The 14,027-nt window shown below is 39.2% G+C and overlaps 1 non-coding gene across 1 annotated transcript; it reads left to right on the top strand.

The window, feature by feature from the left end:
* Window positions 1–13,421: 13,421 nt before the first annotated feature.
* LOC136125270 (U6 spliceosomal RNA) lies at window positions 13,422–13,528 on the top strand. The gene has a single exon (XR_010656034.1). It is a non-coding gene; the product is annotated as a U6 spliceosomal RNA (small nuclear RNA).
* The last annotated feature ends 499 nt before the right edge of the window (window positions 13,529–14,027 follow it).

Here is a 14,027-nt window from a genome sequence, read left to right as displayed (position 1 = left end):
AAAGACTATTACAAGAGACAAAGAAGGACACTACATAATGATCAAGGGATTGATCCAGGAAGAAGATACAACAATTGTAAATATTTATGCGCCCAACATAGGAGCACCTCAATACATAAGGCAAATACTAACAGCCATAAAAGGGGAAATCGACAGTAACACATTCATAGTAGGGGACTTTAACACCCCACTTTCACCAATGGACAGATCATTCAGAATGAAAATAAATAAGGAAACACAAGCTTTAAATGATACATTAAACAAGATGGACTTAATTGATATTTATGGGACATTCCATCCAAAAACAACAGAATACACATTTTTCTCAAGTGCTCATGGAACATTCTCCAGGACAGATCATATCTTGGGTCACAAATGAAGCCTTGGTAAATTTAAGAAAACTGAAATTCTTTCAAGTATCTTTTCCGACCACAATGCTATAAGACTAGATGTCAATTATAGGACAAGATCTGTAAAAAATACAAACACATGGAGGCTAAACAATACACTACTTAATAACCAAGTGATCACTGAAGAAATCAAAGAAGAAATCAAAAAATACCTAGGAACAAATAACAATGGAGACACGATGATTCAAAACCTATGGGATACAGCAAAAGCAGTTCTAAGAGGGAAGTTTATAGCAATACAATCCTACCTTAAGAAACAGGAAACATCTCGAATAAACAACCTAACCTTGCACCTAAAGCAATTAGAGAAAGAAGAACAAAAATCCCCAAAGATAGCAGAAGGAAAGAAATCATAAAGATCAGATCAGAAATAAATGAAAAAGAAATGAAGGAAATGATAGCAAAGATGAATAAAACTAAAAGCTAGTTCTTTGAGAAGATAAACCAAATAGATAAACCATTAGCCAGACTCATCAAGAAAAAAAGGGAGAAGACTCAAATCAATAGAATTAGAAATGAAAAAGGAGAAGTTACAACTGACACTGCAGAAATACAAAAGATCATGAGAGATTCCTACAAGCAACTCTATGCCAATAAAGTGGACGACCTGGAAGAAATGGACAAATTCTTAGAAATGCACAACCTGCCAAGACTGAATCAGGAAGAAATAGAAAATATGAACAGACCAATCACAAGCACTGAAATTGAAACTGTGATTAAAACTCTTCCAACAAACAAAAGCCCAGGACCAGATGGCTTCACAGGTGAATTCTATCAAACATTTAGAGGAGAGAGAACACCTATCCTTCTCAAACTCTTCCAAAATATAGCAGAGGGAGGAACACTCCCAAACTCATTCTACGAGGCCACCATCACCCTGATACCAAAACCAGATAAGGATGTCACAAAGAAAGAAAACTACAGGTCAATATCACTGATGAACACAGATGCAAGAATCCTCAACAAAATACTAGCAAACAGAATCCAACAGCACATTAAAAGGATCATACACCATGATCAAGTGGGGTTTATTCCAGGAACTCAAGGATTCTTCAATATATGCAAATCAATCAACATGACACACCATATTAACAGACTGAAGGAGAAAAAACATATGGTCATCTCAATAGATGCAGAGAAAGCTTTTGACAAAATTCAACATTCATTTATGATAAAAAAAAACTCTCCAGAAAGTAGGCACAGAGGGAACTTTCCTCAACACAATAAAGGCCACATATGACAAACCCACAGCCAACATCGTCCTCAATGGTGAAAAACTGAAAGCATTTCCACTAAGATCAGGAACAAGACAAGGTTGCCCACCCTCACTACTCTTATTCAACATAGTTTTGGAAGTTTTAGCCACAGCAATCAGGGAAGAAAAGGAAATAAAAGGAATCCACATTGGAAAAGAAGAAGTAAAGCTGTCACTGTTTGCAGATGACATGATACTATACATAGAGAATCCTAAATATGCTACCGGAAAACTACTAGAGCTAATCAATGAATTTGGTAAAGTAGCAGGATACAAAATTAATGCACAGAAATCTCTGGCATTCCTATACACTAATGATGAAAAATGTGAAAGTGAAATCAAGAAAACACTCCCATTTAACACTGCAGGAAAAAGAATAAAATATCTAGGAACAAACCTACCTAAGGAGACAAAAGATCTGTATGCAGAAAATTATAAAACACTGATGAAAGAAATTAAAGATGATACAAATAGATGGAGAGATATACCATGTTCTTGGATTGGAAGAATCATTGTGAAAATGACTCTACTACCCAAAGCAATCTACAGTTTCAGTGCAATCCGTATCAAACTACCACTGGCATTTTTCACAAAACTAGAACAAAAAATTTCACAATTTGTATGGAAACACAAAAGACCCCGAATAGCCAAAGCAATCTTGAGAATGAAAAACGGAGCTGGAGGAATCAGGCTCCCTGACTTCAGACTGTACTACATAGCTACAGTAATCAAGACAGTATGGTACTGGCACAAAAACAGAAATATAGATCAATGGAACAGGATAGAAAGCCCAGAGATAAACCCACGCACATATGGTCACCTTATCTTTGATAAAGGAGGCAGGAATGTACAGTGGAGAAAGGACGGCTTCTTCAGTAAGTGGTGCTGGGAAAACTGGACGGGTACATGTAAAAGTATGAGATTAGATCGCTCCCTAACACCGTACACAAAAATAAGCTCAAAATGGATTAAAGACCTAAATGTATGGCTTCCCTGGTGGCATAGTGGTTGAGACTCTGCCTGCCGATGCAGCAGACATGGGTTCGTGCCCCAGTCCAGGAAGATCCCACATGCCGCGGAGCGGCTGGACCCGTGAGCCGTGGCCGCTGAGCCTGCGCGTCCGGAGCCTGCGCTGCGCAACGGGAGAGGCCACAACAGTGAGAGGCCCGCGTACCGCAAAAAAAAAAAAGACCTAAATGTAAGGCCAGAAACTATCAAACTCTTAGAGGAAAACATAGGCAGAACACTCTATGACATAAATCACAGCAAGATCATTTTTGACCCACATCCTAGAGAAATGGAAATAAAACCAAAAATAAACAAATCGGACCTAATGAAACTTCAAAGCTTTTGCACAGCAAAGGAAACCATAAACAAGACCAAAAGACAACCCTCAGAATGGGAGAAAATATTTGCAAATGAAGCAACTGACAAAGGATTAATCTCCAAAATTTACAAGCAGCTCATGCAGCTCAATAACATAAAAACAAACAACCCAATCCAAAAATGGGCAGAAGACCTAAATAGACATTTCTCCAAAGAAGGTATACAGACTGCTAACAAACACATGAAAGAATGCTCAACATCATTAATCATTAGAGAAATGCAAATCAAAACTACAATGAGATATCATCTCACACCAGTCAGAATGGCCATCATCAAAAAATCTAGAAACAATAAATGCTGGAGAGGGTGTGGAGAAAAGGGAACACTCTTGCACTGCTGGTGGGAATGTGAATTGGTACAACCACTATGGAGAACAGTATGGAGGTTCCTTAAAAAACTACAAATAGAACTACCATATGACCCAGCAATCCCACTACTGGGCATATACCCTGAGAAAACCATAATTCAGAAAGAGTCATGTACCAAAATGTTCATTGCAGCTCTATTTACAATAGCCCGGAGATGGAAACAACCTAAGTGTCCATCATCGGATGAATGGATAAAGAAGATGTGGCACATATATACAATGGAATATTACTCAGCCATAAAAAGAAACGAAAGTGAGCTATTTGTAATGAGGTGGATGGACCTAGCATCTGTCATACAGAGTGAAGTAAGTCAGAAAGAGAAAGACAAATACCGTATACTAACACATATATATAGAAGTTAAGAAACAGAAAATGTCATGAAGAACCTAGGGGTAAGACGTGAATAAAGACACAGACCTACTAGAGAATGGACTTGAGGATATGGGGAGGGGGTAGGGTAAGCTGTGACAAATGAGAGAGTGGCATGGACATATATACACTACCAAACGTAAAATAGCTAGCTAGTGGGAATCAGCCGCATAGCACAGGGATATCAGCTAGGTGTTTGTGACCACCTAGAGGGGTGGGATAGGGAGGGTGGGAGGGAGGGAGATGCAAGAGGGAAGAGATATGGGAACATATGTATATGTATAGCTGATTCACTTTGTTATAAAGCAGAAACTAACACACCATTGTAAAGCAATTATACTCCAATAAAGATGAAAAAAAATACATAACTAAATTTCTTAGTAAATTAGTCTTGGAATGAACTGTTCTTAAATTTACAAAGGGTCGCAGTCAAAGAGAGCAAAAAGTAACCACATGTTACACGATAAAATGTACAACTTCTCCCATGAACAGGAAGTTAAGGCAAGGATACCTGTTTTCCCCAGCAGTATCAACATTGTATTAGAGTTTCTAGACAATAAAAAAGGCCCCCACAAAAAAAAAAAAAAAAAAAAAAAGACATAAAGATTGAGAGGGAAAATAGAAAAACACTGTCATTATTTGTAGATGGAAAAATACATATCCATTAAAAATTCCAAGAAAATTTATAGGAAAAAAATAGAAAATAGTTCTATAAAATTGCTAAATTTAACATCAATACAGAAATATCAGTAGTGTTGAATATCCCCAATTACCAAATTTTAAAAATCAGTATAAACATTTTAAAATAAAATTAAAATAACTCTCCAAAATTCAAAGAAAAAGAGATTCTTTTTTAAAAATAGGAGAAAAATAAATACAAGTACAGAGCCAGGATCATAAACCTATGACTAATAGAGGTGACAGAAAGAGAAAGCAAAGAAAAGGGAAGGAAGCAAGTTACCAAAAATGAAAATGGAAAGTTTCCCAAAACTAAAGAGAAAGAGTTTCCAAATAGAATAGCACCATTGATTGTCCAGGATAATGACCATATGAAAACACACAGTCTTCATATTATTGAAACTGGACATTATGAGAAATTTTATAAGCTTCTGGGGCAGAGGCGTGAGGGATAGCAGGCAGAGGCTGGATTTCACATTTAAAGGATCAAGAATCATAAAAAAGAAAAAATGAATCAAGAATCAGAATATCAGAGTTCTTAGACTTTTTAACAACAAACAACCAATAATAAACAAAATGAAAGCTTAAAGACAGTATATAGATACCTTACACATTTTCCAAGGTAAAAATGTTTCTGATCTTGACTTTTGTACCCGGCAAGCTATCAATCAAGTCTAAGGTTAGCTACTGGAGGGCGTGCTCAAACACAGTACAATAGTCAATCAAAAATCAGTGTAAATATTCCAAGTAGAAAGGGCTTTCATAAAGGGAATTTGAAGATTACACAGCCAATGGTGATGCTAGCGAAGTGGGTTTCAGAGAAAGAGCTGAATTCCTTCCCAGTTGCCTGCAGCTCCCCTCCCCGTGCCAGGGCTATTCTCAAGAGCTTGCAGTTCGTCTAGGTCTGCATGTAACTGCCACTAGAGAATAACGCCTTTTCCTCTGCCTTCCAAAAATCTCGTGCAAGTACTTGTCTTTGGGAGGCTCTAACTCAAAATTCTATGAGAAAAAGAATTATGGAAAAAGGAGTTTCAAACTCCTTCCATGCAATGAAGAGAATATTAAAAAAAAAAAAAAAAAAAGGATGACGGTGACGCTACGTGTACAACAGACAATCTTTCACAGGAACAGCAAGATGTGGGACCCAGAAACAGGCCAACCAGAGAGAAAGGAAAGAGATTCCCAGGATGATAGTGAAGAGAAATCTGGGAGGATGGCAAAATACCAGGTCCTGTACAGGTCAAAGCAAGAGGGCCAAAGAATCCAGGAATGATATTACCAAGAGAAAAAGAAGTGGGAACCTAATGATGAAGCTGTGAGCCATACTGACACAATCCTAATCATGAAAACTAAAAATCAGTATTCAATTATGTATGATCAAAATTGTTAATAATTCAACTGTCCAAAAAAAGGGATATTGATAAATTTTGTCATATTCAAAGAATGAAATGCTATCCAGAAATCAGCGGATTAACTAGAGATATGTGTATTGACATCTGCTGTTTGTGGTTACATACATATTAGTTAAAAAGTAAATAATACGCTAATCCCAAACTCCCAATCCTTCTCTCCCCACCCTACCCGCCTTGGCAACCACAAGTCCATTCTCTATGTCTGTGAGTCTGTTTCTGTTTCATGGATGAATCACTTTGCTCTACAGCAGAAAATCATACAACACTGTAAATCAAATATACTTCAATAAATTTTTTTAAAAAGTAAATGATATGGATTGTATATTCACAAAATTTATGATGGTGGTTGAATAGAAGGAAACAAGGAAGGAAAGAGGAAAGGTAATAATGATTTATAATGGGAATATAGGGGAATTTAATCTATCTGCGGTTACATATTATTTTTTAATGATCTGAAACCAGTATTACTAACAATGTGCTCATCTTGGGTAGTGAGTACATGGCATTTGATGCAGTGTCCTTGGATCTTCTGTGTTATTTTCTCAATCCAAAAAAGATTTCAAAAAGCAATTTGCCTATCCAGATCCTGGATAGCCACAGAAGCCATGTCTTTAGTGGAGAATTCAAGAGGAATGTGGTCTATAATTTTGTGATTAAGCAATCTGGATCAGTTTTTCCATTTCAGAACCTTCTGAACTGAAGTCTCATAGTGATAAGTGCAGTAAGCATCACTACTGGCTATTAATAGATCAGCCTCCTATAGGGCATATCCTCCCATTAAGAACGCTTTGCTCTGCTACCATCAGACCAAGATACTGACAATAATAACAAACCTTTCTACACATTTGCCAAGAACTTGCAAGGTCAACTTTTATTGGGTGTTTAATGGGCCAGTAAGTGTTAGTTGCCTCCACATATATTGTCTCGCATGACCCCTCAGAGCCCTAACTGCACAATATGAGAGAAGAAATGCAAAGTTTGAAATAGGCAAACCTGAGCCTGAAACTTTGCTCCATCCTTTACACTCTATGTGACCTTGAAGCTACAAAATATCTCTGAGCCAGTTTTCTCACATGTAAAATGTAAGGGTTAAAGGTCAAATAAGATGACATCTATAAAGAGCCGAACATGGACCTGAGGAAGCCCTCAGTGAATGTTACCTCCCTCATTTCACAGAAGAAAGGACCAAAATTCTGAGGGGTTCAGGGATGTGACTCTGATCACACAAAAATGATAGAATCAAGGAGGCGTGGCAGTAAAGAGCATGGACTCTGGAGCCAGGCTGGCAGGGTTCAAATCCCAGCTCAGCCACTTACCAACTATGTAACCTTAGGCAAGTTGTTTAATCTCTCTGTGCCTTAGTTTCTATGTATGTAAAATAAGAACAGTAAGGGCAACTATTTCATAGGGTTGTTATGAAGATTAAGTAAACAAGTACTTCAAACAGAACCTGGCACATAATAAATACTATGTAATTTAATTAATAATCAGTAACAAATAAGTCAATAACCCAATATATGGAAATTCATACTCCATGGAAGGAAGTGTAGAGCAGTTTCGTACACTGAACTATAGCTGCCTCCACCAGCAGGGGTGGTAATGTGTGGATACAATGTTTTGAAGGGTGGTTTGCCTCTGTTTTTGTCAAGTTTTAGGGGGAAGAGTGGTGCCTAAAAGAAAGAGAAGTAAAGATAAAGGTGAAGTTTGTCATTAACATCATTAATTCTTACCCATGGGTTATGCACTTTTCATCTCTTGTATTTTTTTTCCAAGTTGCAGCTAAGGCAATCAGCAAGTTTATGAGAGCTAAATCTTGAGATTCAACTACAGTAATAGGCTCACATGCTTGCAGTGAAATATGGACAAGTCTCTGCTCTTCTGTGACATGTCCATTTCTTCCTTTGACCAGCAGCCATGAGGGACTAGCTGGCACCACTTCCCCAGTTTCCTCTTCCTGAAGGGCATGCATAACTCACTTAACTGCTTCACACTACTGCTATTTAGAACCAGTCTGTTTCTTTCCATTGTAACAGTATGGAAATAAATAAGCAATTTTCATACATTAGGAAACATAAGCATGCCAGAGCCTAATTTATACTTATGTGATTAACAAACCAGAGCACTCAGATGAAGTAAACTGTACCATACGAACACTATTGCATTAGAGCAGTCGTTTGGGTATGAGATATCACCCACAGTTGTCTCACTGCTGGGCTCAGTAAACAGCCCCAACATGGAAACGCATGGAACTTCCTCAGGGCAAAAACTCTCCTTCGGGATGAAAAATGAAGGCTAAGAAATGGAGAGCCAAATTTCTTGCTTTCGTAAGTGGTATTGGCTTTGGGTGAGCTATGAGCAGGCTGCAGGACTCTGCGCAAATATATTTTCTGTGCCTTGTTTATTAATGGACAGAAAAGCTAGCCTGAGAATGAAATTGATTTTATTCACTTAGGATTTTATACTCCATTGCACAACCACAACCCAGCAAATTCTTCATTAAGAGAGATAATTACTTTAATGAAGATTAAATATAATTTAAAATTCACATTTATCTTTATCTACCTAACACAGGTCAGAATTAGCCTAAAATGGTTAGAGAAGTGGGAAGGAATGGATTTCTCCAAAAAGTCTCCATCTGTTTATGCGGAGATAGGTCTGATCTGACCGTCATCCTGCCTTTCTTTCTCTTTCTCCTCTTCCTCTCCTTTTGTCCATTAGTGTCTTCCACATCAAGCCCAAATAAGACCTTCTGCTTCTGAATAACTGTCATTTGGGGATGTTCGGCAGAGACAGCAGGATAGCAGCAATTTATACCCGGGACGCTCAATGATCTTTGAAAAGCTGTATCTATGTTGGGCCTATGGGGGAAAAACATTAAGATCAAAGAAACTGTGACAGGTTGGTTTTAGAAATATCCTCCTTCCTTGAGACAGGGAGTGTCTACTCCACCTGTCAAAAGTAGGAAGCCACGGATAATATTCAACTGATTGGCGTTACTCATCGTTTCACGTGGTGTTAGAATTATTCCTCATGAATGGCATTTGAGCGCTGCTGTGGAAAGAGCTCAGGAGACAGAAAAACAAGAGCTTAACTTCTAGCTTCTCCTCTTAGCAAAGATATGACCTTAAAAACATTTCTTAACATCTCGGAGTCTGGGCTCCTTACGTGCAAAATGGAACTAATAATGCCCATCTTAAGTTCAGAACTTTAGAGTACCTGACATTGAGTAGGTACTCATAAATGCAATCTACTTCCATGCTGAATCATGAGTTGTCATCTGAAAGCTCCAGAACACTATAGCAATGGCCCAATTATCCATAGGCGACAGCAACACTTGATTCTGCAGAAGTGACCAGTGAGTTTTGCCCCAGGCTCTTGAAGGAGGGGGAAAGGGAAGCACGGCCTCCCCAAACCCTCTAGCACAGATAGGCACAGGCCTGAGTGTTCCAACATTCAATTTCCAGGGAGGAAAACTAAGTCTGGCTTAGTAGGAAGGTATAACAGACTCCCAGAAGCAATATTTCAAATAATAGCTCTCATTTACTAAATATCAATGGGATGTGACACATTATATACAGTATCTTATTAGCATGACTGTATAATTTATCATCTAAATCAGGATACTTTCAGAGTGAAAGGGAATGCCATGCATAATTACATCAAGACAACAGGTATAATCCTGGATGGTCTTGGGCAAACTGAATCTATGGTTCCCCCATGTTTAATCAGTGCAATCACTCTACGAGATATAAAATACTCCCTATTCTACAGGAGGAGAGGATGATTCCGAGGGATTAAACGTGACAAGTCCAAGGACATACAAACTAGCAAGTGGCAGACTCAGGGTTGAACCTCAGTCTATAAGATGCAAGAGGTTCTTCCCTCCTTGAAAGCCCTTAGTCGTGAGACCAGCTGCCAAACAACAGCATTAATTTTGTTTTGAAAGCCTGCCTTTATTGAGTGAATAACATATTTCAAGCTCTGGGTCATGACTTCCAAATGCTATCAAGAAAGAGGGCAAAAAAAATGGGTGAAATGAAAGCAAAATTAGGCCAGTAAAGGCAGTCACATCCTAATGAGAATCTGGCTCTTTATGAAGGCTCAGTGCAGCCTGAATACCAAAGGTCTGAGTTAATGCTTATTCAAGCATGGAGAATGACAGTCAATAGGGCCAGACATCAATAAGGCTCCTTCCCATGTGCTGGTCTATATTCTCATGCACCCAATGAACTCCTAGATCTAGGTCAATTCACTGCTGATTTTTTTTTTTTTTTTTTTTTTTTGCGGTATGCGGGCCTCTCACTGTTGTGGCCTCTCCCGTTGCGGAGCACAGGCTCCGGACGTGCAGGCTCAGCGGCCATGGCTCACGGGCCCAGCCGCTCCGCGGCATGTGGGATCTTCCCGGACCGGGGCACGAACCCGCGTCCCCTGCATCGGCAGGCGGACTCTCAACCACTGCGCCACCAGGAAAGCGCTCACTGCTGATTTTTAATGATCTGCAATCTCAAATAAATTTGCTTCACTTCTGTAACATGCCAGGATCTATTCTTTCCCCCAGAGCTTAATAGGTATAAAAATGCTGAGAGACGATCAACATTCAGTCCTCTCCATGATGTTTCAATAGGTGAAATACATGGGGGTCATATAATCTCATCCTTTACCCCTTTAGCCAAACAGCGAATCACTATTTGAGTTTTACTGGTCTCTTTACACAACAGGAGCAGGGCCAGTCTGGCCTCTATCAAAAGTGAGGCACACCAGCAGAGACAAGAGAATTTATATTCTGGCAGAGAACAAACAGCTCAAATTAGTCATAGATTCCAAGCATTCTCAGTCACCACTCCCTAATGAAAAACCACCTTCAGAGACCAAGTGTGACCCTGACCAGATAGTTCAGTGATCCTGTAAAAGATCCCACTTGAGACATAAACCAAAATTCAACCCTGCTTTTCTGACAGTGTGTGGTCTTACTATTTAAATCACCCAAACACTCTGACCTTCAGATTCCTCCACTAGAAAATGTTGCTTCTCAAACTTTATCTGTAGAGCCTGTTAAAACACATTCCCGGGGCCCGAGCTTGGAGATTCTGTTTTATTAGGTGTGGTGCGCAGCCACAGGATTCGCATTGCTAGTTTCCAAGTCATGATAATGATGATGCTGTCCATGGACCACACTTTGAATAGTACTAAATTGTCTCCATAATGCCAACTTCACCATTTGTGTAAAGATCTGAAGAGATGTAGGGATCCTTAGCAGAGCGGCTGACTCATAATGCCTCTCAATCAACATGTATTCTTTGAAGAGAGGCAGAACAAAAGTCCAAGAATATTAGTAGGAAGAAAACACGGGGACATTTAACCATTTCTAATATACCAGGTACAAGATTTAATTACATTCCCATCCCCCTTGTTATAATACATTCTCTGTGGCAATTAAAATGGGGTCCCAGTCTCAAGTTGTGAATGGACCCAAAGGCTTCCCAGTTCTCCTGGTTTTGTGTCTTTAATCACAAAACACAATTTTTTTGCTCACAAGTTCCTTGCAGCCTCTTTAGGCTCAGCTGCATCACCATGGCATCCAAACTCCATTTAAAATCATCTTGACTACTACTTAAAAAACAAAACATAAATCTTCCCCTTAGAATAGTTTTCAGGAAATAGATGAATTGATACTTACTTTGCTGAAACCAGGAATCCCCTCTTATACTAACTGTCAATCCTCTGATCAGCTAGAGTCCTTCAGTTTGTCCTTGTCTAAGGTAGCTCAGTGATCGGGGAACTCGCTCCCCCCCACTTTCATTCCAGTTTTCCCTCTTCACAACGTTATTTAATCTCTCGGTTGCAGCTTCTTAGGATTAGCTACAGCATCTATTAATAGTTTTACTTTTGTTTACAGTTCCAAGGGGAGAAAAATGGCTCATTCCTTTTCTCCAATCTAGAAGATACGTCTTACGTCAGCAGGAGGAAGATGCACAGGCCCCATGAATAACCTGTTTCCACAATCATTCCACCGTAAAGATGTTAATGTGTTTCTATGCCAAATGGACCCATTTACTAGGCAGAAGAAGTTGGATATAAACTCTTTCATTGCTTTCAGCACACTGATTATCTTCCTGTGTCACCTACTGTATAATGCAAAAATGTTAACAAAAGCACTAACCGAAGACATTACTGGGAATTAAAAAACAAAGAACCATCAGTTGACACTAAATATGCCTTTCATGTTTCCAAATGAAATGCATTTGCGCACTCAAGAAATAGGATAGAAACGTGCAAGGCCTGCCATTGTCAGATGCAAACATCTTCATTAGATTTTGATCCAGCTGCTGCAAGATATATAAAAAGAGCTATCAAATCTGGCAACTCAGTATTGGTTATTTTAGGAAAATTCAAAAAAACCATCCCTAAACCTGCACTGATTTTTTTCAGACAACTTCCCTGGCAGGACAGTTGGTTTGGAAAGAGTAGCATTAAAAACCTCTGCCAAGCCTGCCCCTCGAAATGGTACCACAAAGGACGCATTGCCTGTGGCTGTTAAAGACAGGCCACAATTGCAGAGTCAACCTGTGTTCCTGGACACTGGAGCTGCAAATCTCTGCCTCTCACCCCCCAAATCTCCTATTCCGACCTAACAGCATCTCCTTAAAAGCATATGGGTTAACGTGGCCGAACCCGGGTCTTTACAGACCAAAATGAAAAGATTAATATGCGATGTCTCATAACATCCTTTCTCTGTTGTAAGAACTCTTCCTATGCATATTGGCAGTCAGCTCATTTCTAGCATGTTATTTGCCACAGACACTGGCTGTTTTAAAAGGAGAAAAAGTGTAGTCAAAGGAGCAAGCAGGGAAGGGAAGAAGAAAGAAAAAAGAGGAGGGAGGAAAGGAAAAGAGAAGGGGAAAGAGAAAGAGTCAAGGTTCCAAGGATGGTGTATAGAGGAGGTTATAGAAAGCAAACCAGAAATGTCAAAATTACCTACAATTCTTCCTTTGAATTCTGTTGAAACAGAAGAGATCCTACAAAATCCTGAAGAGCATACATATTAATCACAGCCCCTAGCATCTTGACTTGGGGACCTCTTCAGTCAGGCTCAAGTCTCTGGAGGCTTCTGATGGATACCAAAGAACTCACAGAAAACAGTCAGAGATGTCACTGTCATCCACAAACAGCTCTCTCCCTGCGAGGTCTTTACAACTCTCTACTTATGACAAAGAGAAACGCAAATTATGACCACTATTATTCAACGTCAGTCAACAAGGAGGGCAGAACACATGGACCACTAGCTAAATCTGCTTTAAAGATTTTTGGCTCTGCCTTAACTTGTGCACTATATTATCTATTTTACAGTCAAAAGTAAATTGAAATGCTCAAAATATTGATGTAACATCACATCCATTATTTGAATTAGGTACAAGGGCTCATTGGGAGGATCAATTCATTATATTGTTATTAAAACTATTACCCAAAGCTAAATGCTCTTGAGACCCACAATGTATTTCTCCTTGCATAGAACACCCCACTCCTTCAAAACTCCACCTTTTCTGCACTCACTTCCGCAGCACATATACTAAAATCAGAACGGTACAGAAAAGATTAACATGGCCCCCGCACAAGGACGACATGAAAATTCGTGAATCACTCCCTATCTTTTAAATTTAAAAAAATAATAAACTTTATTAATTTTCAAAAAAGCATTTTTGAAGAGTGACCTCCTTTTCTGCAGTGCTCTAGCTGGCTATCAGCTTCCATCTTGCCAACTGTTTTAGTCAATGGAGTCAGATTGATAAGAGAAGCACAAGTTGGGGCCCACGCTTCCTCCACCCAGAGTGGGACTTGGAGTTGGGAACCTACTGCAGCCGGATGATCTTTCTAAAATGTGAATCTGTTCACGAGGCGCCTCTGTGTAACACCATTCAGCGATTTCCTATTGTCCTTCAGATAAAATCACATTCCTGCTGTGTGACTACAGGCTAGTTATTAAACCTCTCTCTGGCTCAATTTCCTCTTCTATAAAAATGGTGATAATAATCGTGAAGAAAATGTATGTGAAGCCCTTAGAACAAAGTTAATCAATGCTCAATATTATTATTATTGATGGTATCTAACCAGCCCTGTTTCTTCTCTGTTCCCCTGGACTCTCTTAAAGCCA

Source organism: Phocoena phocoena, chromosome 6 (genome assembly GCF_963924675.1).
Source record: "Phocoena phocoena chromosome 6, mPhoPho1.1, whole genome shotgun sequence".
NCBI lineage: Eukaryota > Metazoa > Chordata > Mammalia > Artiodactyla > Phocoenidae > Phocoena > Phocoena phocoena.
The sequence above is the reverse complement of the archived record's forward strand: the minus strand, read 5'-3'. Positions and strand labels throughout refer to the sequence as shown.